At 46.3% G+C, this 27,320-nt stretch overlaps 1 pseudogene; it reads left to right on the top strand.

The window, feature by feature from the left end:
• The window catches only part of LOC131093333 (zinc finger protein 850-like), a 628,085-nt pseudogene that overhangs the window by 131,932 nt on the left and 468,833 nt on the right, over window positions 1-27,320 (top strand).

The following is a 27,320-nucleotide window of genomic DNA, read 5'->3' as shown; positions in this document are numbered from 1 at the left end:
ATGAGTTTAGGCACTGTTCTCCGACCCCAAGTGCCTTTGACAACATCATGGCTCCCTCCACTGAGGAGGTTGTGGTTGTTTCTGGAGGAACTCTTAGAAACTTGGACACAGTCCCTCCTTCCTCCTGGGGAACTTATGGGAGAACTGATGAGGAAAATGGCTGTTCTGGGTGCCCTGTGTAAAGAAAATATTTTGTTGTCCTTCCTTGAAAAGTTTGTTAACGTCACTGGAGGAGAGGAAGCAAATTATATTAGCGTGACTGATAAAGTTCATTTACTCCAGAGGAACACGACTCTGCTGGAAGTCCCACAAGAAGCCCAGCTCAAGTAGCTAAATTCCCAAATAACTCCAGCCAGGGGGCTCTGGGAGGATTTTTTGGAGAGTGTTCGGAGCTGGCATTTTCCACACTCGAGCCCCGATATCTCCGGGCTCCTTAAGAGGAGATTTTTCGGGGGGAGAGGAGCTGTGATCGCCCCTCGGGAGGGTCCCAGGGGGTCCATGTTGGGGATGACCCAGTACCGACGGAGCGGGACATTGGTTTTGGGGATGCCCATGAGAGCCAGGGCTGTGGAACAGGGGACCCCTGGGGTGGGGAGAGGGGAAGGGGCGATACCAGAACTGGGGGACCCCCGGCAGCCCAGAGATGAGACGGGGACGGGACCCCCTGACCCTGACAGGGGTGTGTCCTGGGGTGACCTCATGATGCTCGTACCCCCATCGGTACGTTTAGCCCAGTAATGAGTTCTGCACCTTTAAGGCTGGTTCTGAGAGTGAAGGGGAGGAGGAAGAAGTTGCAGTTTGTTTTCAAACACTGCACTCACTCTTCTACATTACGGCTCCTATACGGACAGGAGGGATAGACAGACAGGGGGACACAGCTCCTCTTTGCTTTTTGTTAGTTTTTAGCTCACTGAGGCAGAGAAGTTCTCCCAACTGTGGTTTTTCTTTTTTTTTTTCATGCTGTTTAAACCTGCTCTGGACTGAACACCCAGAACACCACCAGCAGCTCCCACCTGTGGCCCACCTGGCCAGGCCTGGGCTGTGGTATTTCCAGCTCTGGAGGGACTGATAAGAGACTGATAAAATACTGATAAGAGACTGAGTGAGATGAGCTACAGCCCAAGAAGGGACTTTCAGAGTTTGTCATCTCTTTTGGAGCAGCAGGAGGTTTTATTGCTCAATATTGTTCAATTTTTGTGCTGGTGAATGCATTGCCTGTTAAATAAACAGGTTTTTCCACTTTTCTCTAAGGAAATATTTTCCCAAACTAGTGAGGGTGGGGCTGCTGAATCTGCATTCTAGAGGAAACTCCTTTTGGAGGTTTTCAACCAAATTTGCCCTAAACCAGGACAGGGTGGTGGTGGAGAGAAGAGGGAACCCTAAGTGGCTGGATTGAGGGGAGGCTGGAGAGGGGGACCCTGGGACTCCAGAACCCCCCAGGGTCTCTAAGCAGGACCCTGGAGCGGAGGGCTCCCCAGGACTCATGGGATCCACACGAGCCCTGAGATGGGGGACCACCAGAACCCCAGAGGGATAAGACTGGATGTGGGAAACTACTTGGGGCTTTTTTTGATTCACTCTTGATTTTTGGAGGTTTGTATGCACATCAGGTGACTTCTAGAGATAGACTTGCGTGGGACGAATCCCCAACCTGTTGCCCGATTGATAAATGACACAAAACTCGGATAAGTTTTGTGGGTGCTTTATTAAGGGCCCGGGGAACTGGGGGACTCACGTCCCTAAAGTCCGAGCCCCCAAATTCACGTATGGGTGCTTCCCTCTTATACATGCGATTCACAACAAAGTCTCCAAGGAACAGTTTCCCCGTTCCCCTTGCCTAGCCTCCAAGAAACAGTTCCCCGTTCCCCTTGCCTGGTCACAGACCCCTTGTGATACATTCCTTGGTTCACAAACAAGATCATTAATCCTCTGCTTATCTTATTCTAAGAGCATTGTATGCTGCCTCTAGACAGGTTAGCATTCTTACTTTCTTGCACTAGTTTAATTATTTATTAAATCCCTAAGACTACCTGCTAGGTTACACACAAAACTCAACACACTTTTCAACGGCTACAAAACTGCTTTTTTAACAAACCAGTTCACACACAACTCACTATAATTAAATATTTTGCGAAATTTCATTTCTTTTCCAACATTTCCCCCCTTTTGAGCATCCTTCAGTTCTGCTGCAAGGATGCTCAATCAACAGTATTGACAGTAACATCTTCATAACGAGGTGGGGAATGTTCTTCATTCTGCCGCCCACGGGTCATCGCCTTCAGCAACCGGAGAGATCGCCTCTTTTCCTTTTCGATCACACCTAAGAGGCATCTATATACAATCCATATAGTCACTAGAAATACTAAAAACATTAGTACATACTGTATAGCAGACGTAATCCAGCCAGACAGGTGAAGCCCCAAAGAATCAAATACTGCTCCTATCCAATTATGCTGTGCTTCCCTTTCAATTTCCTTGGTTTTTGTTTCCACTTCTGCCAGTTGAGAAATATCTTTCTCAACTTCAAGTGTAACATTTGGAATGTGTACACAGCAATGATCTATTCTCCTACTCAGGTAACCACAAACTCCATGTTCCTTTAACAGTAGCAAATCCAATGCCATTCTGTTTTGTAGGGTCATTCTTGATGTAGCTTGCAATTGCAAATTTAGATCCTTAAATCCCTTCTTAGTAGCTGCTGCCAACCTTTCTGTCTGTCCTAACAAATTGTTGAGCATTTCCCTGTTTCGATATGTCGCTACCGGAGGGAATAATGACTCCAATATCCATCCAAATTGCACTCCTGAGCCAGGTTCATGCCACTGCTCCTCTAGGGATTCTTCCCTCTTTCTGAGTCCTTTCCTTTGGATCAATCTGTTCTGTTTCCAGTATGGACACAATGTGGGAACCCCTAGGGTGATTTGTGTTACTGATCCATCTAGAGGTAAATGTGTGGTCCACTGTCCGTGTCCCAACACCCAGACTAGATTTCCAGGGCTATGCACAGTAGTATATCTGCAATCTATAGGTCCATCCATGGACTCTCTGCTAACCGTGTGATCATACCCCCTACACTCGCATCCCCACTTTAATGCCATTTTCACCGGTACCAATCCGATTCGGTCTTCTGGTGTATCACATGTAAAAACCTCAGTACAATTCCAATCCTCTTTCTGCGGTCTGAACTCTCGGGAAGATGTAGACGTGATAAGGGCCCTATAATGTGACTGATTCTTTACTCCTGACCATTGGATGCACCATTGTACTTCCCCAAGGTAATTATAGTGTTCCAAAACACTAGGTCCCCATAATGTCTTCCAGCTATTCCAGGTGTCAAAATTCTGTGTGACATTCTGACAACTCATCTCATTTTGTTGGGATTTCGTTCTTATGCGTACTGTATTGCATGGCTCATCTATTGGGGTTGCAATTAAACACCTCCTGGTATTTTGAATCCAACCATAATGATTGGATTTCTTTTCACATTCCTCTCTAGTCATAGCCCGAGTGGTCATACACAAATCCCTCCATACATCTACTGGTTTGGGAACTGACTGGCAGGACCATGAAACATTCTTGAATGTTTCAGGCATTTTGGTTACCGGTATTATTCCCCAGGGAATTGGTTCACCTGCAGCCTGTGGCAATGGCAGGCAAGCTGTTATTTTAGTCACATTCTGCATGAGCCCAAAGTCTCTGATTAATCCTACCACTAAATTTTCCTGCTCAGTATTTCGTTCTATTGTATCATTAACCTCCCGCCTACTCCTACCGTGCCTCTGTAAGGATAACATCATTCTGTCATGCCTCCACCATGCATTTCCTATTCTAGGATTAGTGACACTCAACCACCCACAACCTTTGCCTTCCTTTCCCCACCAATTGGTCCCGTCCTCTATTCTGTCCCAGGTCAGTTCCCTATTTTGCTTCCACCATTTGACCCAAAGGTTCCTTTGATATCTTGATCTTACTAGGAAGGAACAATTTATTCTGAGAGGTGGCCCATCCCACATGTCCACTGCCATTGATACTGGATTAACCTTTATGTTTTCAGCACGATCCCCTGTCCATGGCAAAACCCTCATACTCACTCTTTTGTAATCAAAACTATCCCGTATTTTGACCAAACATGTATATTCTCCCGTATCGTTTGTGGTTACCTTGGTAAGATTCAGTACCGTGTTTCCTTGTTGTTTATCCTGATCCCAACCGACTCCTATCTTGCCTCGGCTTCTTTCAGCCCCCCGTTGCCATATTGCAATAACTTCACCGGCCTCAACTTTCTGGCTGTCAAAGATAACACAAGTTAATTGAACATCCATCCCTTCCATGACTGTAACCTTTGTTTCTTCAACCTGTACAAGAGTAGACCCTTGAACGGGTACTAGTCTCATGATCACTAGCAGTAATATAATTAAGAAGGCGGCTTTGCGCGGAAGATCATCCGGGTTGGAGACACTATCTGGGTTTCCCACTGGAACGGTGCCTTCTTTACCCTGGTGTAATGGATCCAAGCATCCATCCCCTGGACCTTCACCGCCGTGTAGGTCGTCATCATCACCTGGTGGGGTCCGCTCCATGATTCCCGTAGCGGATCCGTGATCCACTTCTTGACGTACACCTGGTCCCCAGGCTGGATGTCGTGGACAGAATTCTCCAGCGTGAGCGGTCTATTCCACTGTAACGTATTTCTTAAAGAATTCAAGATCTTATTAAGTGACATAACATACTCTGCAATCGCCTGGTCCCCACTCACATATACCTCCCCTTTTAATACAGTTGCATGATATGGTTTGCCATATAATATCTCATATGGACTTACGCCTACCTTTTCCCTTGGTTTAATTCGAATCCTGAGTAGGGCCAAAGGCAAAGCTTGAGGCCAGTGCAGTTTAGCTTCCTGGCAAATCTTTTTGATTTGTCCTTTCAGGGTTTGATTCATCCTTTCCACCTGCCCACTAGACTGAGGTCTCCAGGGGGTATGCAAATTCCAGGTTATATCTATCATTCGTGCTAATTCCTGCACTACCCCGGCTATAAAATGTGGACCCCTATCTGATGACAATCCTAAAGGTACTCCAAATCTTGGTATTATTTCTTTTAACAAGGTTTTTACCACCTCCTTAGCCTGATTAGTTCTACATGGAAAAGCTTCCGGCCACCCTGAGAACGTACATACGTACACTGACAAGTATCTGTATCCCTGTGCCCTAGGCAATTCAGAAAAATCAACTTGCCAGTAATCTCCTGGTTGTGGCCCGACTTGCAACTTTCCCATTTGTATTTGTCTCCTAACTACTGGATTATTTTTCAAACATACTGGGCACATTGCATTAACTCTTTTTGCCATTGTTAACATCTGATTAGAGATTATCTCATTCTTCAAAAATTTTACCAATACTTCTGCCCCCCAATGACATTTATTATGTTCTGATTCCAAAATAAATTTCATTATGCGGGTAGGTACCACTATTTGTCCCATTGGTGTAACGTACCACCCAAGTTGATTCTTCTGTGCCCCTAGCAAGTTTATTAGTTTTCCATCTTCTATTGAATATTTGGGCTCCTGATTCAGGTATGGGGTAGCTGGATTTGTTCTTACCGGTACCAATGCCATTTGAGTCCATACTTCCCGTGCCACTTGCCGAGCTGTAACATCAGCAAATCGATTTCCTCTGTAAACGTCTCCTTCCGCAGTCTGATGTCCTCTAACATGCATTACTGCAACTGCTTTGGGACTGTGTACCGCATCCAGTAGCTGTAGCACTTCTTCCCGGTGCTTGATGTTGGTTCCCTGTGAATTCAAAAGCCCCCTTTCCTTCCACAACGCCCCATGTACATGAACCACACCAAAGGCATATTTAGAATCTGTCCAGATATTAACCCTTTTGTCCTTGCTCAAATACAGGGCTCTGGTGAGTCCAATCACCTCTGCCTTCTGGGCCGAAGTTCCAGGTAACAAAGCCTTTGCCTCTATTACCCGATCCAATGTTACCACTGCATACCCGGCATAGCGAGTCCCATTCTCGACAAAACTGGATCCATCAGTGTATAGTTCCCATTCAGGTTCTTCCAATGGTTCATCCTTTAGGTCGGGTCTGCTGGCATATACTTGTTCAATTACCTCTACGCAATCATGCACCAGTCCCCCAGCTTCCTGGTCACTGCGTAAAAACTCTGCTGGATTAACATGATTAGTAGTCCTTATTTCAATATCATCCTGTTCTCTCAGGATGGCCTGGTATTGCAACATTCGACTGGATGATAGCCAGTGACCCCCCTTTTGCTCCAGAACGGCCATGACCATATGGGGAACAAACACTTTCATTTTTGCCCCCAAAGTCAATTTCCGGGCCTCTTGAATAAGAATTATTGTTGCCGCCACGGCTCGTAAACACGAGGGCCACCCGGAACTTACCGAATCCAGTTGTTTAGAGAAGTATCCCACTGGCCTCTTCCAGGATCCCACCTTCTGGGTGAGGACCCCCAATGCCAGTTTTTGCCTCTCATTCACGTACAACTGGAATTCCTTGGTCACGTCAGGGAGTCCTAGGGCTGGGGCCTCTTTTAGTGCCTGCTTCAATTCCTGGAAGGCCTTCTTTTGCTGTGTCGTCCACTCCAACCGATGCTGCTTCAAGGCCTCATATAGTGGCTTGGCTAGGAGACCGAAATTCATGATCCACAGTCGACACCATCCCACCATTCCTAGAAAAGATCTCAATTCCTGATGGTTACGAGGCAAAGGAATAGCACATATTGCCTCTATTCGGTTTACTCCCAAACGTCTCTGCCCTTGTGTGATCTCACAACCGAGGTAAATAACGCTATTTTTGACCAATTGAGCTTTTTCCTTAGAAACCCGATACCCTGCTTGGCCAAGCATGTTGAGTAATTTAATTGTTAATTCCACGCACATTTCCCTTTCCTTAGTAGCCAGAAAAATGTCGTCCACGTACTGCAGGACTACATACAAGGATGGGGATATTGTTACCTGGGTTATCTTCCATTCCTCCAGCTCCTTGGCCAGTTGGTTTCCAAAAATAGTAGGGGAGCATTTAAATCCCTGTGGGAGTCTCGTCCACATGAGCTGCTTCTTTCTCCCAAAATCAGGACTCTCCCACTCGAAGGCAAAATATTTCCTACTCTCTACTGCCAGTGGGATGCAGAAGAAGGCATCTTTAAGGTCAATCACTGAGAACCATTTAAACTCCTCTGATACAGATGTTAACAAAGTATAAGGATTAGCAACAACTGGATGTATGTCTTTCACTATTTCATTAATAGCCCTTAAGTCCTGTACCAAACGGTACTTACCATTAGGTTTCTTTACTGGAAAAATTGGAGTATTATACTCCGATTCACATTCCTGTAATATTCCTTGAGCCAAAAATTGTTTAATTAACGGGGCTACTCCCCTCCTTGCCTCAAGCTTCAAGGGGTATTGCCTTATCCTCACTGGTCGGGCCCCTTCCTTTAGTTCCACCTTTACTGGCTGCGCAGCTTTAGATTTTCCGGGGACCCCTGACTCCCATACCCAGGGTACTACAGCCTGCTCAATTTCTTCTGGAATAGGAGAGGCATCCACTTCCTTGATTACAAAAATGCCTGCTATTTGTTCCTCAGGTATTTCCAATTTCACCCTTCCCCCTTCAAATATTATTTTCACATTAAGTCGGGACAACAGATCTCTGCCAAGAAGGGGTGTGGGGCAGTTTGGCATATACAAAAATTGGTGATCTAATTCCTTCCCCCCAAACCTAAGATTTAAAGGTTGTAAAAATGGTTGTTCCTCTAGTTTCCCTGTTGCCCCCACCACCTGTACCGTTGTGTCACTCAAAGGTCCCAATCGTCTATTGAGTACAGAATAAGTAGCTCCAGTGTCTACCATAAATTCTTGATCCTTTCCATCTATTTCTAAAACTACCCTTAAATCCTTTTCTAGTCAGCTTTGATTCTGATAGTTTCCCAAAACTAGTGCTTGAGCGACTTCTGCTGGTCCTCCCGTGAATCCTCCCACAGGGGCATTTCCCATTGGGGCTGTCCTTAATCCCATGTTTCCCATGCCCATACCTCCTCTAACCGGGCATTCATTTTTCCAGTGTCCCAATTGTCGGCAAAACGCACACTGGTTTGGATCCAACCTCCCCATGTTAGGTGCAAACCCAAATCCTCCCCGACCTCTTGGCAACCCCCTCTGTCCGTGATTAGCTCCTCCCCGACCTCGACCCCTAATGGGTCTTCCTCCTGCCCCTGCCTGTTGCATTACAGCCAGAATACTAGCTTGTTGTCTTTTTGCAGTTTCTTTTTCCCTGTTGTTGTATACCTTCCACGCTACCTCCAGCATTTTATCCAAACTTCTAGTATCCTCTCCTTCCAGCTTTTGTAACTTTTTCCTAATATCCTCTTGTGATTGCCCCATAAACAACAATGCCAACTGAAGTTTTCCTGATTGATCCTCTACATCTAAATTAGTAAACTTCCGAGCCATGTCTTTTAATCGTTCTAAAAAGGCAGACGGAGACTCATTCTTGTCCTGCTTGACCGAATACAACTTAGACCAGTTCATAATCTTAGGTATTCCTGTCCTAATTCCTTCCACCAACAATTCCTGATATCGTTTTACAGCCCTTATTCCTCCCGTAGAGTTTGGGTCCCACTTAGGTTCCTCACTTGGTACCAATTCATCAACTGTCTCATTTAGTTGTCTCAACCGAATTTCCTCACGAGCCTTTTCTCTAGTGGCTCTAATAACCATTTCCTTTTCCGTGGAATCCATCATAGTATCTAATAATACCTGTAAATCATTCCAGTCCGGATTCTGAGTCTTTATCACCATTTTAACCACCCTTGCCACCCTTTCAGGATCCTCCCGATAACTCCCCGCTGATTGCTTCCATATTACCAAATCCCCGGGGCAGAAAGGCACCTTTATAAGTATTCTTTCTCCCTGTGGTCCCACAGCTTCCGTCAACGGCGCAATTAAATGTGGCCCCTTCTGCCCCTTCCTTCCCTTGCGAGTCCGCCCTGCTAACGGAGTTCTTTTAACACTCTCATTCTTTTCACCATCACCACCATCACTATCACTCTCACTAGATCCCGTTTTTATAGCTATATCCGCAGAGGGAGCAGGGGGCACATTAGGAGCAACCGGAACCCTCGGAGGTGCTATACAATAAGACAAATCTTCCTCGACTGAAGGATACAAATTACGCTCCTTTCTTTCTTTACATCCCACACACTCCCTTTCATCATTCACTTCTAAAACCAAAATACCACATTCCTTTTGCCATTCCTCTTTCCGATATAAAACGAAAAACAAATCCAAATATGGTATTTCCTCCCATTTCTCATTCCTCCTTAAAAATTGCATCAAAGATTCCATTATCCCCAATTCCAGTGTACCATTCACCGGCCATCCCGCTTCCCCAATCTCATATTCAGGCCACCAATGATTACAATAATCTATCATTTTACTTTTATCCAATTCCTGATAATACCCTTCACTTTTCCACCGTTTCAATATACAACCTAATGGTGTATTTCCAGGTATTTTACCATTGGCTTGCACTAAGGTTTTAAAAGTTTTAAAAGACATCATATTACAACCTTTAATTCCACTATTAATCCCAATAAACCAATATACCTTAAACCAATATACCTTCTCGCCGTCCTTCCCTAAAACAAACAGGAGGCGAGTTCCGGTCCTGCGTCCTTAGACGTCTTATGGCCGGAGCCTAGGCTTTTTTTACCAACCACCAAATCCAAATCCAATTATCACCTTTTTCCAATATAAAGCACCTTCGGGCTTACCTTAATGCAGTTTGTCCAACAGGCGCGGGGGGTCGGGCACGACCGATGACTCCCCGAGAAGTGCTCGGTGCCGGCTTGGAGTGGATCGGGACGCGAACCGCCCCAGCAGCCCTCGGAGTCCTGCCGCGGTCGCCAGAAAACTGTTGCCCGATTGATAAATGACACAAAACTCGGATAAGTTTGTGGGTGCTTTATTAAGGGCCCGGGGAACTGGGGGACTCACGTCCCTAAAGTCCGAGCCCCCAAATTCACGTATGGGTGCTTCCCTCTTATACATGCGATTCACAACAAAGTCTCCAAGGAACAGTTTCCCCGTTCCCCTTGCCTAGCCTCCAAGAAACAGTTCCCCGTTCCCCTTGCCTGGTCACAGACCCCTTGTGATACATTCCTTGGTTCACAAACAAGATCATTAATCCTCTGCTTATCTTATTCTAAGAGCATTGTATGCTGCCTCTAGACAGGTTAGCATTCTTACTTTCTTGCACTAGTTTAATTATTTATTAAATCCCTAAGACTACCTGCTAGGTTACACACAAAACTCAACACACTTTTCAACGGCTACAAAACTGCTTTTTTAACAAACCAGTTCACACACAACTCACTATAATTAAATATTTTGCTAAATTTCATTTCTTTTCCAACAAACCCAAGGCATTCACACCTTGTTTTTCCCCAAACCAGGATTTTCCCCAAACCGTCCTGCAGTGACATCCCCCCTGTCCCACTCTGGGTGAGCTCAGCGCCAAATCTGACCCTGATCCTGGTCTCAATCTCACTCCATGTTTAGACACACTCACAGTTCTGTATTTTTTCTCATCCTAGCACCAGACTCATCTAAGCCCAGATCCAATCCCAACCCCAGCCCTAAAGCCAATCCCATGTCTAGCCTTAACCCCAATCCCAGCTCAAATCCAAATCACAGCCCCAACTCCAAGCCCAGCCCCAATTCCAGCCCCTTCCTAAACCCTAAGCCCCAAACTAAATCCCAGGTTCAGCAATTCTGGGGCTTTGGAGGTGTCTCTGTCCCTCTGACCCCAATGATGTTTGGGTGGGGTCACAGCACGGCTGAGAGGGATGGGGAGACTCCCCGAGCATCCCCCAGGGTGAGGGGACAGAGACCCCCAAGCATCCCCTGGGCTGAGAGGGACAGAGACTTCCCCGAGCCCTCCCCTGGCACAGGGGTGAGCAGGAGGGAGACCCCCCAGGAATTCCCTGGGGTGAAAATGATGGAGACTCCCTTGGGAAAGGCCTGGGGTGACAGGGACAGGGACAACTGCTGCAAGCCCCTCCCAAGCATCCCCCCGGGCAAGAGGCATAGAGACCCTTGATAATCCCCTCGATACTGGACAAAATAAACTTAGCAGTAATCAATCTTTGCATAAAATACTTTGATGAATATTTGATTTCCCACAAGTCACATGTGATGAAAACAAATGAAAACAAATCCCAAATATTATTAAACCAATAATAGAACCAATTCTGTGGCAATTCCAAGTTTCATTGGTTCCTTCACAGCTCCAGCTCAGCTGCTGGCAGATTCCAACGAAAGAAAGAGAAAATTTGGCCCAATACAGATTATTTAAAAAAAGGGGAAGCTCTCTGTAGCTGTCACTAAGGTGAAAGGGACGAAGAGAATAATGATTCTCACATTTGGTGAAGAATCCAAGCCTGGAAATTCAGGAGTTACATGGGAATTTAGCGACTTGAGCTAAGCTTCTTGTGGGACTTATAGCAGCCTTGTGTTCCTCACCATGGGGTGAATGAACCTTGTCAATCTTGCGGGTCACATTTGCATCCTTTCCTCCAGTGATTTTAACAAACTTTTCAAGGAAGGACAACAAAATATTTTCTTTGCATTCCAGGCCCACAACAGCCATTTTCCTCATCAGTTCTCCCATAAGTTGCTCAGAAGAAACATGTGTCCAAGTTTCCATGAGCTCCTCCAGAGAGAACCACAACCTCCTCAGAGGAGGGAACCATGCTGTTGTCAAAGGCACTTAGGGTCAAAGAACAGTAACTAAACTCACTGTGTAAAAATAATGTCACAATCTGGTAAAGAAAATTGTTAGAGAGATGCCTCTGCCCCAGTTAAGGTGCTAATGATACTAAATCCAAGGTGGATTTTATTGAACAGTAAATGTGAGGCAGAAAGAGAGATGGAAAGAAAGAGAAGAGAGGGAGAGCAAGGGAGTGAAAGGGACAGAGACCTCCCCTGGAGCAAGGCAAGTGTGACATTGTCCCCTGGGTGTGTGGCCTTCCCATGGTGGGAGTTTAACACGTGAGCCGGTTTGGGTAAGGGGGGTGGTGTTCACCCCTTGAGCAGGGATTACCCCACTGTTTCAGGTTGCAATGTAAGATGTAACCAAATGCATGTTTTCAATCCCCACCTTTATAAACTGCTATAAACAGGCAGGGCAGTGTTCTTTATCTCTTCCATGACTCACCCCTGATAACGCCCTCCAGGGGAGATATCTTCTGTGAATGAGATTGTTTGTCACTGCAGGACTGATAAAAGTCCATCATCTCATTGTGGGATGCTCCGCCCAGGGGGAGGAGCCAAGCATTCCTACCTGGATATAAGCTGAAACTTTCAACACTAGGAGCAGCTTGCCTACTGGATTCCCAGAGGACAAGAGCTCCATAACCACCACTGGACCTTCAGAGGAAGACCAGACCCTTCTACAGGACCACTGCTTTGACAGAATCACGTTCATCACTCCAACAGGACTACAGCCACCATTGAAATGGGACTGCTGCCACCACTCTGACCAGCAGGGTGTCAGATTATATCCTGACTGTCAGTTGAAGCCAGTGTTTCTGTATCATTGCCTTGATCTTCATTTTCTTATTAAATTGTAGTTCTGGCTTAGACCCTCCCCAGGTTTGCCTTCAAACCAGTAGAAAAGACAGTGTACTCACTGCTTGTTTTCTTCCAAAATAAGGATTTCCCATTCCCAAACCTTGATTGGATGGAGGAGGAGGCTGTCAGAAAGAGGAACATGCCCCAGGACACCCTGGGAGGAAGTCAGTGCCCCTTTCCCCCTCTCTCCTGCTCTATCTCCCAGCCCAGCACAGACCCCAGAACAAAAGAAAATTTGCGCACCCTTTGTTTTCTTCCCAGAACAGTATTTCACATTTCCAAACCTTGATTGGATGGAGGAGGAGGCTGCGAGGAAGAGGAAGGAGCCTTGGGACACCCAGGCAGGTGAGGAGGAAGTCAGTGCCCCTTTCCCCCTCTCTCCTGCTCCATCTCCCAGCCCAGCACAGCCCCTGGCTGCAGGACAACCTCGCTGCCAAGACCGTCCTGCCAGGGATGCACTGGGGGAATCTCCTTCCCCTTCCTTCTGGCATGGAGGAAAATCCCATCATCTCCTTGCCCTTCCTTCCCCAGACAAAAAGCTGAGGATGGATACCAGGGAAGAAAAATCTCCTTGGCAGAACCTCATTGAAGTGGCTGTTTTGAGTGACTCCACAGTGCAGAATTCTAATGGGGAGGAAAATCCCCAGAGATCCTGCAGGAGGAGGGGCTGCAAACCCAGCCCAGGGTGCTCTGAGGAATAAACACTCAACCTGATCCAGGAAGGTGGACAGAGCTTCAGCCAGAGCTCGGAGCTGATGGCCCAGGAGCAGCTTCATGATGGGGAGAAGCCCCACAAGTGCTTGGAGTGTGGGAAGAGCTTCAGACAGAGCAGCACCCTGATCAGCCATGAGATGATCCACACCAGGGAATGGCCCTACGAGTGTGCAGAGTGTGGGAAGGCCTTCAGCTGCAGATCTGCCCTCATCACCCACCAATGCATCCACACTGGGGAGAGGCCCTACAAGTGTCCTGAGTGTGGGAAGAGTTTTCAGACCAGCTCCAATCTATTCCGCCACCAACAGATTCACTCAGAGGAGAGGACCTTCCTCTGCCCCGACTGTGGGAAGGGCTTCAAGCACAGCTCCCACCTCATCAGGCACCGGCGCATCCACACAGGGGAGAGGCCCTATGAGTGTCCCCAGTGTGGGAAGAACTTCGCCCAGAGCTCTCACTTGACCAGACACCAAAGGAGGCACCTGAAAAGTAAGCCCTGTCAATGCCCCAAGTGCAGGAGGAGCTTCTTGCACTACTGCAGCTTCAACCCTCAGGGAGGACCCAGGTTAAGCAGAGCCCTGGTGATCCATGTTCCCCATGATGCCAGGAAAACACTTGTACCTTTCCTGCTCCTGCCAATGGACATGATGTGGCTCTGAAGAACCACATGAGGATCTGGGCATGGCCATGTCATTACATTCTCTCCCACCTCAGGACATTGCCAGGGGCAGGAAAGGGACTCTCTCTCTCTCTTTCTCTCTCCCCTGAGGAGAAGGGTGTCCTTACGAGCCAGTGGCAAATTGTGGCTGGGAAGGGACATTCAGTTGTGTAGAAGTCCATCCGAAAATCCTTCATTTTTTGCCTCACAATTGTCATGCGAAAAGACTACCAAAGGGTTAAAACTGCTGAGCCAGTTGGGAAAGAATGTCTCCTGCTTAGCTAGTGTGTTCACAAGTGATGTTTGCAGAACACGCCATGCTGTACTCGAAGGGAGCATGTTGCCCTTTTCTGGACAATTGAATTGGACTTTCTTCCAAACTCCTGAGCTGGCTGGATTGAGCTCTGGGGTGGCACCCTCCCCGCTCCATGAGAAGACCCCTCTTGCCTGTCTTCAACCACCGTGACGGACCAACAGAGATGCGAATCCCCTCATCAAGGAACCAAGAACCCCTCTGGCACCCTATTGGCACCCCCATGGCACCCCCATGGCACCCCCCTGGCAACCTCCTTCCAGAGGCTGGGACTATACTCCCTCCCAACTAAGGGAGGGGCAAAAAACCTAACGTACCTGTGAGCATTCGGCCATGAAAACAATGGAACTGTCTCACCCCCTCCTCCTGTTCCAATTCTTCTCCCCTCCATGGAAACATAATTTCAGCCACCCTTCCTCCAACCAAGAACAGTATATATATTGGGGTTTGGTTCGACTGCCCTTTGAGTACTCCCCAAGACGTGCACCAGCGAGTTTCAGCGGCGGAACCCCGAAGACATCACGTTTTGGTAGCTATACCCCATTCTCTGACCTTCTTTCCCCCCTTTTTTCCTTGTCTTACCCTTCTCTTCTCCGGATCCCCTAACTAAACGCATATTTAGCTGTGGTTATATTCAATAAAATTGCAGTTTGTTGATTTGTTACTGCAAAAAAAAAACGTTCGACACCAGTTCATTTCGGGCAGACCTTCACAAGTTGTCTCGTAGTTTTCCCTTTATTTTATCCCTTCTGTTACCAGTACTATTTCTGTTCTTGTTTTTTCAATATCTTGCTGCTGTTCCGAATAAGTTGTTCTTATCCCATCCTGGGATCTTTGCCTTTTGTTCTTTCCACAAGAGATGGTAGGGCAGCCAGGGCAGCACAGTTTTAGCGGGAGCAGGAAATTCAGGAATCCCATTCCTGAACCCTGGCCCATGGAAACCGAGCATCCCAGCTGGTCCCAGCCATGGTGGCCATGGCAACAGCCTTGGGAGCGGGTCCCTGGCTGGGGCTGTGGGAACCTCTTCCCTCTGGTGCCCAGGGACAGGAGTGGAGGGAACGGCTGCAGCTGAGTCGGGGCAAGCTCCGGTTGGATCTCAGGAAAAGGTTTTTGCCCAGAGGCTGCTGGGGCCCTGCCCAGGCTCCCCAGGGAAGGGTCCCAGCTCCAGGGCTCTCTGAGCTCCAGCAGTGTTTGGACAGCGCTGCCAGGCCAAGGCTGGCATTGTTGGGCTGTCCTGTGCAGGGCCAGCAGTTGGACTGGAGGATCCTGATGGGTCCCTCCCAGCTCAGGCAATTCTGTGGTTCTGGGATCCCATGAGCCTGGGGATGGGGCTGCCAATGGCTGCCATGGCAACTGGCTCTGGCTGCAGGCCTGAGCTGGTGTCCATGGCAACCACCCCCGGCATGGGGTCTCCATGGAGCTGCCAAGGGACTAAGCATAGCAACAGGGGGCTGGTGATGGTTGCCATGGAAACTGAGCATAGCAACAGAGTCCTGGTGATGGTTGCCTGCTAAGGATCAGATTTGTCACAGGCCCTCTGAGGGATTCCATGGGGACTTTCCAAGAGTCTCCAGGCTGTTCAGGAGCTGGAATGTCACAGGCAGAGACAGACACTCCATGGAGACTTCCCAGGGGTTTCTGGGGATGGTAAAGAGCCCTGTGGTCAGACGCAGTCACAGCCATTCCATGGTTACATCCTAGGGAACCTTGGGCTGCAAAGGCACCCATCTTTTAGAGGCGCTCATGAGGGCTCCACTGTGACATCCCAAGAGTCCCCAGGCTTCCAAAGAGCTGGGATGTCCCAGACACTCACAGGGGTTCCTGCCATGGGCACAGTAGGAGCTTAGGCAAAAGCTTTATTTCTTTATTAGAGAAAGTCCTGCTGAGTCATGAGATGGAGAAATGACACCCAACAGCCACCATGGATCCTCAAACCCCTGCAGGGCCCCTAAATGTCTAAAATTCCTTCCAAGAGAGGAGGCTGGGAGCAGCTGGATCCAATCCCAGCCCCAGACTTTGTAAAAAGGTGTAAAAGATTGGACAGGTGAAATTGAACTTTAACCCAATTTGTCCCACAGGATTGATAGAGTACCAGATAAATTTACATAAATACATCTCTGATTGATTCTGATCATAATCAGACAGAAACATCTTAACCAGAGTTATTTACTCCACAGTTCAAGAGCTATAACCATTATTAGAATATAGTGCTCTAGGCAGCAATTTTGAAGTCAGCAGGGCTATGCTGGAGTTGTTGGAGCCCACTGCAGGTAGAGCCTCCTGCTCCAGCAGGAACTGCCTTTCCTGTGCCATCAGCAGGGCAGGTCCCGCTGCAGGAAAAGCCGCAGGCCAGCCCCAGCACAGTGAAGGCCTTGGGTACAAGGGCAGAGTGCCGTACTGGGAGCTGTGCAAGGGACAGTCTGAGGCACCAAAGGTACCTTGGCAGCAGCAGTTGCTTGTAGGCTGTGGCCAGAAGCCTCCTTTGGCAGCCCAGCCTGGTGGCCACCACTGCAGAGCTGTTGCCTCAGGTCTCATTCCTGGCTGGGCTCTGAAAAGCCACTTCTGCACCAGGAGCCTGACTGGGAAGCCATTTGCCCCAGCATCCTGGGGACAAGATATTAATGACAAAACTCTTCATGGCAGCAGAGCCAAGGCAGGGGCAGAGGAAAGGGGAGAGCCAGGCCCAGGGGACAGGGCTGCCATGGTGATGGCTGTGAGGTCACTGCCCCTGCAGCAGCCTGGCTGCCCTCAGCAGACATTCTGGCCAGAAGCGTTGTGAGGGCACCCAGCATATCAGAGAACCCACACTACAGGAATTCTGTCCATGGGGATGAGAGGGCTTCACTGGGTCAGGTTGCACAAAGCTCCTGCTCTTGGACAATTCCTGGGATAGGGCATCCAATTTTCTGGAAAAACAGTTGCAGTTTCATGCCACTTTCATAATTGTAAAATATTTCCTCTTCTAACAAATGTAAATCCACCCTCATTCAATTTACAGATATTGACCCTTTTACTCTCACTGCGAGATTTGGGAGAAAATATCTTTGACCACTATTATTCCATGTTCACAGATGTTGGAGAGGATGCAAAAATCTCCCAGGATGGGGTTTGGAGGTCTCATCACAAAACCAGTAGGGAGAGTCTGCAGGCTCTGGGCTCAGTGGGATGGAGACTGAGGAGAGAACAGGAGTAGCCTGGGAGGGATTGAAGGGTGGTTTCAGAGAGGCTGGAGCTTTTCTTCATAGAGGATATAAGCATGAGAAGGAAACAATGGCACCAAAGGCAGCTGGGGAGGCCAAGACTGGACATCAGGAGAAAGGAATTTCCCTGCCACGGCAGTGCTGTGGTGCAGCACGTCCCCCAGAAGGAGCCTGGAGCAGCCCAATGCAGTCTCGCTTCCGCGGCCACTGGAGCTGACCAGCCGGCTAGCCACTCCCAGATTGACCAGTGGAGACTACAGGTCCCGCCACTCCCAGGTTCTCTAAGAGAACCCTGAGTAGTGGCTGCGTCTGTGGCGTGGTGATGCAGGCGAGAGCAGGACTGAGAAGAACTGTGGTAAAGGAATGAAGGAGTGGACACGCATGTAGATGCCAAGACTCTTTATTTGACCCAGGCGGGGCCAGTGATGGTGTCAGGGAAAAGCCGTTAGAGAGGCACTTAAAAAGGGGAAGGGGGTAATGGAAGGAGACACGAGGGACCAATGAACGAAGCCCAGGGGAGGAGTGAGGGACACAACTGAACCGATAGGAAGGGCCCAGGGGAGGGAAAAGGCTCAGAGGATCAATCATATGTTAGGTGAGGGATGATTGACATAGAAGACTCTCGAAATGAAAGGGGATGGTTACAACGACTGACAGGTAAAAGGTGGGAGGAACAAACCATTAGGAGGGAGAATGTGGGGGGAACCGAGGGTCAAACCAAAATTTAAACTTATAAAAAATAACCAACTTTACAACAAAGCCCATATAAAACATAAAATGCTACAGCCCAAGGCTTTGTGTGGGCTGGCAGAGGCAGGCAGGAGGCAGAACTGTCAGCAAATGAAGGGGCCAGCCAGGTGGGGCAGCTGGGGGATGCTGACAGCCTGCAGGGACAGAGGCACAGGGCAAGGAAACCGTGGCACAGCCTGGGCTGCACAGGGCACAGGGATGGGCAGCAGCTGCAAGACAGCCCTGACAGAGCCAACTTGGGCAGCACTTTGGCCATGGCTGCTGGGCCTGGGCCTGAGACTACGAGGGGATGAGTGACCCTTGCAGGCCTGGGGCCTCATTGTCTCCTTGTCCCTGCTCAGCAGCCTGGCAGGGGCTACCCATGCTCCTGCCCTTGCCATTGCACATCCCCACATGCCAGTGCCCATCCCGGGAAGAGCCCTGAGCAAGGAGAGAGGGACAGGATCTGCCTGGCCAGGGGCTGGGGCTCAGGCCTTGGCCCTTTGCATTCCTGAAACACATTCGGGTTTGCTCAGCACCAGACACACCTTTGCCTTGCTTGTCCCCAGCAGCTCTCATCACTGTCTCTGCTGTTCTGCTCTGAATGGAACCTGGGGATGTAGTTGTTATAGGTAAAAGTCAAGTTAAAATAGGATTTAGTTAAATTATATTGTATTAATTATGTTCTATTATTTGTATTATGTTAAAGGGGAGGGGCTTATAAGAATATGCTAGAAGGGTCCAGGGTTTGGTGAAACAGGGTTCTGATGGGGGAAGGCAAGGTCGAAGAGAGATTGGATGAAACATCTGACCAATCATTCGAAGCCCTGCAGAAATGATTGGTCCAGAATGAACGGCGGTAAAGACCAATGAGAAGCCTGGAAATGGACCAATCATCATGAGGATCCAAAATGCACCAATCCTGGACTCGAGGGGGACTATAAATGTGGGGAGTTCGTTTGGGTCAGGGTTCTTCTTCTTTTGGGGTATTTGTTGTTTGGGAGAACCTAGTGCACTTGGGGTGAGCGCACTGTTTTCGTTTTTGGCTCACTGTGTGGGTGCCTGGGCTTATCCTGGGCACTCCATTCCTTGTAGCTATTTTAATAAATGAGAACCTCTTTCTCTGGAGAAAGTTTGGCCTCATTCATATCCGTAACCCCTTTTTTGGGGACTCGTCCGGGATAGGCCATGCCCTGAAATAGTCCGGGGTAGCCCAGGACCTGGGAGACGCGTCCAGCCACCTTTTTTGGCTGCCAGAGACTGGACTACGTCGGACTGCAGAAGGGTTTACGCCTATACCCGAGGCTGCAAGGAACACAGCGACCCAAAAGGTGAGAGCCCTCCGAGAGGGAGCGGGGCTCATGTGGCCTCAGAGCAACGTGAGTGGGGTTTAAGGCAATAGGGGGTGCAAAGTGCGTGTGAGTGAATGAGATGGGGGCCGTGAGTACAGACAGAATCACAGAATCACAGAATCACAGAAGTTCAAGGCTGGAAGAGACCTATAAGATCATCAAGTCCAGCCGATGTTCTAACTGTTCAACTAGATCATGGCAGCAAGTGCCACATCCAGTCTTTTTTTGAATTCTTCAAGGGATGATGACTCCACCACCTCACTGGGTAAATGATTCCAGTATCTGACCACTCTTTCTGTGAAATATTTCCTTCTTAATTCTAACTTACATCTCGCTTGACGCAGCTTGAGACTGTGTCCTCTTGTTCTATCTGTTGTCGCCCGGAGAAAGAGGCTGACCCCCAGCTCACCCCCGAAACGAGTGCAGTCCTCCCAGTAACGGAGGGAAGCGAGTATTGTTGTGGAGTGTTTGTACCCCTATGGACCCCCAGGAGTAGGGGAGACGGGGAGTACCCACCTATAGCTGCCCTTACCTGCTCAGGCTCCCGTTCCTCCAGTGATTGGAGGCTCCTAGGGGTGGTTTGAGCCATTGGCCCGAGTTGTACCCCTCAAACTAGGATCCCATTGGGGGGTCATAGAGGGGGACACACTCGGTACCCTGAACTAGGATCCCATTGGGGGGTCATAGTGGTACCCGAGGGGGGTTAGTGGGGCGGACTTGCCCAGTGAGGGGTAGAGCTCCGACCACTAGCTCAAACCACCTGGAGGGCTGTTCCTCAGGGATAGACCAGGGGAGTCTACTCTCTGAGGAACTGGGACCTTGGGGGTGGGAGAAAATACTTCTATACGGAGACCACTGAATAAAGTGGCCACCGTGTAGGGGAGTGCCCCTTTTCTGAGGCTGGGGAAGGGGCGGGTGCACAACCCAAGGGGAGTAGGGTCCCCTCGAACTAGGACCCCAGTGGAAAGGGGGTCATAGAGGGGAAGTAGGCTCATCCTGAGCTAGGATCCCAGCTAAAGGGGGTCGTAGGGGTGGCTGAAAAATACTTCACAGGGACGGTGACCCACAGGGGGGAGTGTGGGCCACCGGCTGTGGAAGGGCCCTTTCAGTCACTAGGGCTGAGGGGGAGGTTAGAACCAGCTCACATTAGGGAGAATTTTTTTCTTTTTTTTTGTTTGTATGTTAAGAGTCAGGGCCCCTAAGGAATGAGGTTTGGAGGTGAGGGCAGGCCAAAAGTCCTTCGACCATTCCTTAGGAATTTTTGAGTTTTCTGTGTGGTGTGCCGAGAAGCGGCCATTTTGAGTCTGTTGTGAGGTGGGCCTACAAGTGGCCATTTTGCGTTTGCTGTGAGGTGGGCCGAGAAGCAGCCATTTTGAGTTTGTTGTGAGGCAGGCCGAGAAGCGGCCATTTTGAGTTTTCTATGCGTTGGGCTGAGAAGTGGCCATTTTGATTTTTGTGTGCGGTGTAAAGTGGCATTTTGAGTAAGCGGCTCATTGAAGCCAATTTGTACGTGGTTGAGTGTGGTGTGCAGAGGCCACTTGTGTAGAGTAAGTAGCTTGCTGCATCTATTTTATATTTAGTTGAGCAGGTGGTTGTAAGTTATTTAATTTCTTGAAATAGCCATCACTATTGTTTAGTTTTCCCACTAAAATGATAGATATTATATTTCTTCTTAGGTTATAAGTGTTCATTTAAATTAACATTATTATTCTAAAATCCTTGTTAAACCACCATATTTCTTTTGTTTCCCACACTAAATATTTATTTGGGCCACCTTTTTGTTTTGTTTCCCACCAAAGCCGCCATATTTATTTCGTTTCCCGCATCAAATACTTCTTTAAAGTGTCTTGTCTCTTATGATAAGGAACTTTTTTTTAAGTAACCATTATTATTATATTTTTCACAATAATTAATATTTATTTTCTCTTCCTCATTTGTAACTAATACATATCCCTTATTGAAAAAAAAAAAATATTTGGATACCAATTGCTAGTTAAAGATGGGACAGTGTACTGGGAAAAGTGCCAGCAGGAAGAGAAAAGGGAAGGATGTTTTTAAGAAAATACTTCCTAGTAGTCCTTTAGGTGAACTTTTAATAAATTGGGATACTAATGAGGGAATGAAGGATCTAGATAAGAGAAAAATTATAAGATACTGTACAGAAATATGGCCTAAAGAGAGTATTGCTGAAGGACCTATTTATTTGCCTTGGTACGGGACAAAAGAAAGATGGCTATGTATAGCATTAATTTGATATGTCAATACCAGAATAGAACCTTGTGATGAAGAGATTAGATATGCTAAATGTTGGTTAGAAAGGGACAAACAGGAAGAGGAAATAAAATTACATAAATTATCCAGAGAAAAAGAAAAAGAAGAAACTAAACTACCAGAACGGAGGTGGGATCCTTTAGACTATCTTCCTCTACCTCCCCCTCCTGATCCCTTAGATGACCTCCCATTACCTCCTTAACTGACTTCTCCTATAGACCACCCTCCTCCTCCCCCTCCAACCTTGTACCCCTCAGTACCATCTCACGAGGTGGATGCAATTTCAGTATCTACTCCCACAGGAGTTTTAAAATCACCTCAACCTTCTAATTCAAGTTGTCCTGCTCCCAGCATCCCCTCTTCTGTATCATCTCCTTTCCCAAATATACCAGAACCTGCCCATTCTAGTACTCCTTCAGTTTTGCAGATTCCCTCCAGTTCCTCAAGTACCCAGACACTGGTCTCTAGTACCACTCAGAGTGTCCATACCCCAATCTTGGCTCCCAAAACTTTCCAAAATACTCCTTTTTATTTTTCCCCCATATTGCAGCCCATAATCCAAATACTTCTTCCCCTATTCTTATTCCTGGAACATCACAAAACATTCCTTTTTATTTATCCCCTGTACCCCAACATACTGAGAGTCACAAGCAGGAGGAAAGTTTGCAAACAAAAGGTCAGGGAGTGAAAAAGGCCTGTTGTTGTAAAGATATAGAGGAAAAGAAATTAATTGAACCAGATGAGCATGTAGGAAGCCATCAATATAATACAAGATTCCAAGCAAAGAAAATTCAAGGTGAATGTGGGAGAACTGAAAAGTTGTTTCCTCTAAGAGAAGTGCCTATGGGGGGGGGGGGGGCAGAGGTGGTATTGGTTTTGTGAATGACACATTAACTGCCTCTGAAGTTAGAAATTTTAGGAAAGAAATCAAGACTTTATTAGAAGACCCAATAGGCATCTCCCAACAATTAGACCCATTCTTAGGGCCTAACATCTTTACGTGGGAGGAATTAAATTCTATCCTAGAAATACTGTTCTCTTCCGAAGAAATACAAATGATTTGTACTGCAGGTATGAGGATTTGGGAAAGAGAAAATAGAGGGGGTCCTAGAGGAGAAGATAAAATGCCTGTTAACCCACCTAATTGGGATCCAAACCAGGAAGAGGGAAGAGTGAGCATGAGACAATATAAGACAGTAATTGTAAGAGGGATAAGTGAGGCAGTCCCAAGAACAAATAATGCAAGATTGGCATTTGATAGTCACCAGGAGCGAGATGAATCACCAAGCACTTGGTTAGAAGGATTAAAACAAAACTTTCAGTTGCACTCAAGTGTGGATCCAGATAGTCCAGAAGGACAAGCTTTAGTTAAAATTCAATTTGTAACTAAGGCCTGGGTGGATATACGAAGGAAATTGGACAAGTTAGATGACTGGCATGAAAGAGGAATGAACGCGTTATTAAGAGAGGTGCAAAAAGTATATCTAAGGGGGGATGAGGAGAAGAACAAGACAAAAGCAAAAATTATGGTAGCAGTGGCTAGAGGGAGTGCTAGATTTGGGAATAGTGAGTCACCAGATGATGGAAAAAGTGAGTACACAGGTCCAAGAATAAGTGGGTTTAAAGATCAGCCAAGTAGAAGGTATGAGCTAGACAGAGATAATAAGTCCCTTTGGCCCAAAAAAAAACCACCTTGGGCAGAAGTCATGTGCTTTTATTGTGGTAAGAAAGGACATACCAGAAATTTCTGTAGAAAAAGAAAGATGGATGAGGCTATTTCTCAGGAACCAGACACCTTAGGGAGAAGGCTGGAAGGAGAGGACTAGGGGTGTGAGGGGCTCTACGCTCTGAGGGATGATGTTGGACATCAAAAGGAGCCCCTGGTAAACCTAGTAATAGGCCCTCAGAGCAAGGAAATGGCATTTTTAGTGGATACTGGAGCAGATCGTTCAAGTATTTCAAAGATTCCCAAGGCATGCAAATTAAGTAACCAAACCTGTAAAGTTAAAGGTGCTGAGAATAACCCTTTTGAAGTACCCATTATTGAAGAAGTACCTATAAAAGGAAGTTTCAGAGAAGGCTGTGCTGACCTGCTGTACATGCCTGAATTAGACTCTAACCTCTTAGGCCGGGATTTACAAGTGCAGTTAAGAATAGGGGTAGTCCCTGAAGGTAAACGTATGGTAGTAAAAATGATAGTTTTAAAAGAAGAAGATGAGAGAGAGATAGATCAGAGAGTGTGGGCAGAAGGAGGGGGTCATGGACTGTTGGAAATTCCACCTATAGAAATCAAAATGAAACCTGACATTCCCCCAATAAGAGTTAAACAATATCCAATTTCTGTAGAAGGGAAATGGGGATTAACACCTGTAATTAAAGACTTAATTAAAGAAGGAATTTTAGAACCATGCATGTCTCCACATAACACCCCAGTATTGCCCATAAAGAAACCCGATGGTTCATATCAATTAGTCCAAGATCTACGAGAAGTAAATAAGCAAACTGTTACTCGATATCCAGTGGTAGCCAACCCCTATAATTTATTGAGCAAAGTACCATCGGGACATGCATGGTTTAGTGTTATAGATTTAAAAGATGCTTTTTGGTCCTGTCTGCTTGAGAAAGAAAGTAGAAAATGGTTTGCGTTTCAATGGGAAGATGAGGAAACCGGGAGAAAACAACAATTACAATGGACACGGTTGCCTCAGGGATTCACAGAGTCACCAAACCTATTCGGCCAAACTCTAGAAGAACTAATGAAACAGTTTATACCTGAAGAAGGATCTCAAATCCTACAGTATGTAGATGATCTATTAATTTCTGGGGAACAGAAAGAAGAGGTACAAACAACAACTGTTAATTTACTGAACTTCCTAGGAGGAAAGGGGTTAAAAGTATCTAAAAGAAAGTTACAATTTGTGGAATCAGAAGTAAAGTATCTAAGCCATATAATTGGGAAAGGATATAAGAGATTAGATGCTGACCGAATTCAGGGAATACTATTATTGCCAGCACCAAAAACAAAAACAGATGTGAGAAAATTACTAGGATTAATTGGGTATTGTAAATTGTGGATAGATGGACACACAAAATTAGTTAAGTTTCTATATGATAAATTAGTTTAAAATGAGCCCATAAGTTGTGATGAAAATAATGAGAAAAAGTTAGAAGACCTAAAAGAAAAGTTGGCAGATGCTCCAGTGCTAAGTTTGCCAGATTTAAATAGACTGAACTATTTGTCAATGTAGAAGAAGGAATAGCTTATGGAGTTATTGTACAAGAATGGTGTGGGGTGTGAAAACCCATTGCTTATCTCTCCAAGTTGCTGGATCCGGTAGTTAGAGGCTGGCCCACTTGTCTCCAGGCAGTGGCTGGAACTGTGACTCTTGTGGAGGAAGGTTACAAGTTAACACTAGGAAACAAGATCAAGGTGTATACTCCCCATGATATAAAAAGTATACTAAGTAAGAAAGCCTGCCAATGGATTTCAGATAGCAGACTTTTAAAATATGAATTGATATTAAACAAAAGTGAAAATATAGAATTGACAACAACAAGGATCCAAAATCCTGCACGATTTTTATATGGAGAACCAAAAGAAGAATTGGAACATCACTGCCTTGAAACCATAGATTTGCAGCTAAAAGTTAGAGAAGATTTATTAGAACTACCTTTGCCTGAAGGAGATATACTGTTTAGAGATATACTGGTTCATCACGGGTAGTAGATGGTAAGCGAGTATCAGGGTATGCTATTGTAAATGGACATACGATGACAGTCATAGAAAAAGGAAAGCTTCCCAATAGTTGGTCTGCACAATGCTGTGAACTATATGCATTATTAAAAGGGCTAAAATGGCTTGATCAAAGGAGTGGTACCATATTCACTGACTCTAAATATGCCTATGGGGTAGTACATAATTTTGGGAATATCTGGGCAGAGAGAGGATTTGTCAACTCAAAGGGAAAAGCCCTAATTCATGAAGGCCTCATAAAGGCAGTGTTAGAAGCCTTGAAAAGACCAAAAGAAATTGCAGTGGTACATATAAAGGGACATCAAAAAGGCGATACTAGAGAAATAAAAGGGAACAACATGGCAGACGTAACTGCAAAAAGGGCCGCTCTAGAAGATTCTGAAAAGATCTTCAGGTTAAATGAAGTAGGAGATGGGAATGAGAAAGATCAAGAAAAGGAGGAGATCCCTATATTTAATGAAAAAGAACAAGAGGAATTACTAAAATATGGTGCAGTCCAAATGGAAAAGGAGACTGGAAGATGCCAGACGGTAGACAAGTATTAAACAAGGCATTAACCAGAAAGATATTAGAGGACCTACATGTCTCAACCCATTGGTGTATTCAAGCTTTACACGATCACTTTATGAGAACTTATGTGTGTATCGGGGTGTGGGAAATTGCCAAGATAATAACTCAAGAATGCATAGTATGTCAGAAGATAAATAGAAAAGTAATGAGAAAATTACCTCAAGGAGGTAGAGAATTAGCGAAAAGGCCATTTCAATGTGTACAGATAGACTTTACAGAATTACCACAAGTACAGAGATATAAGTATTTACTGGTGATAATAGATCATCTAACTCATTGGGTGGAAGCGTACCCAACCACAAGAGCAACGGCCGAGAGACTGTAAGTAAAACTTTATTAGAACAAATCATATCCCAATATGGAATGATTAATACTATTGACTCTGATAGAGGTGCTCATTTTACCACCAAGATATTACAACAAATAACAGAGGCCTTGAATATCATCTGGAGATTTCATACCCCACGGAGACCTCAAAGTTCCGGGAGAGTAGAGAGAATGAACCAGACTCTTAAGATAACTCTCACAAAATTAACAGAAGAAACAAAAATGAATTGGTTAAGATGTCTCCCTCTGGCATTATTGAGAATAAGGACAAAACCAAGGGCAGATATAGGAATTTCTCCATATGAAATGATGTTTGGTTTACCTTTCTTAACTACTCCAGGTAATATGGGAACCTATGAAGAAGGAGAATTAGGTGTGAGAAAATATGTAAAGACCATAACCTGCACTTTAGAGGAATTAAGGAACAAGGGATACCTTCCTCAAACTACTACTCTTGATTTTGAAATCCACAAATTCCAGCCTGGTGACTGGGTGTTAATTAAGACCTGGAAAGAACAACCACTAACTCCAAAATGGGAAGGTCCATTTCAAGTTTTACTCATCATGGAAACAGCCATTAGGACGCAAGAACGAGGATGGACACATGTCACCAGAGTAAAAGGGCTGGTTTCTGCTCCTGAGGGATGATCATTACATTTATTTCCATTACAGATAAATTAAAGAAGACATCAGGAATTCCATAAGAACCACATAAGCTATAAGTTATAATAAGAACTCTGTTAGATTTATTATAAGATATTC

This window comes from Melospiza georgiana, chromosome 25 (genome assembly GCF_028018845.1).
Source record: "Melospiza georgiana isolate bMelGeo1 chromosome 25, bMelGeo1.pri, whole genome shotgun sequence".
Classification (NCBI taxonomy): Eukaryota; Metazoa; Chordata; class Aves; order Passeriformes; family Passerellidae; genus Melospiza; species Melospiza georgiana.
This window is presented reverse-complemented; position numbering and strand designations above follow the sequence as displayed.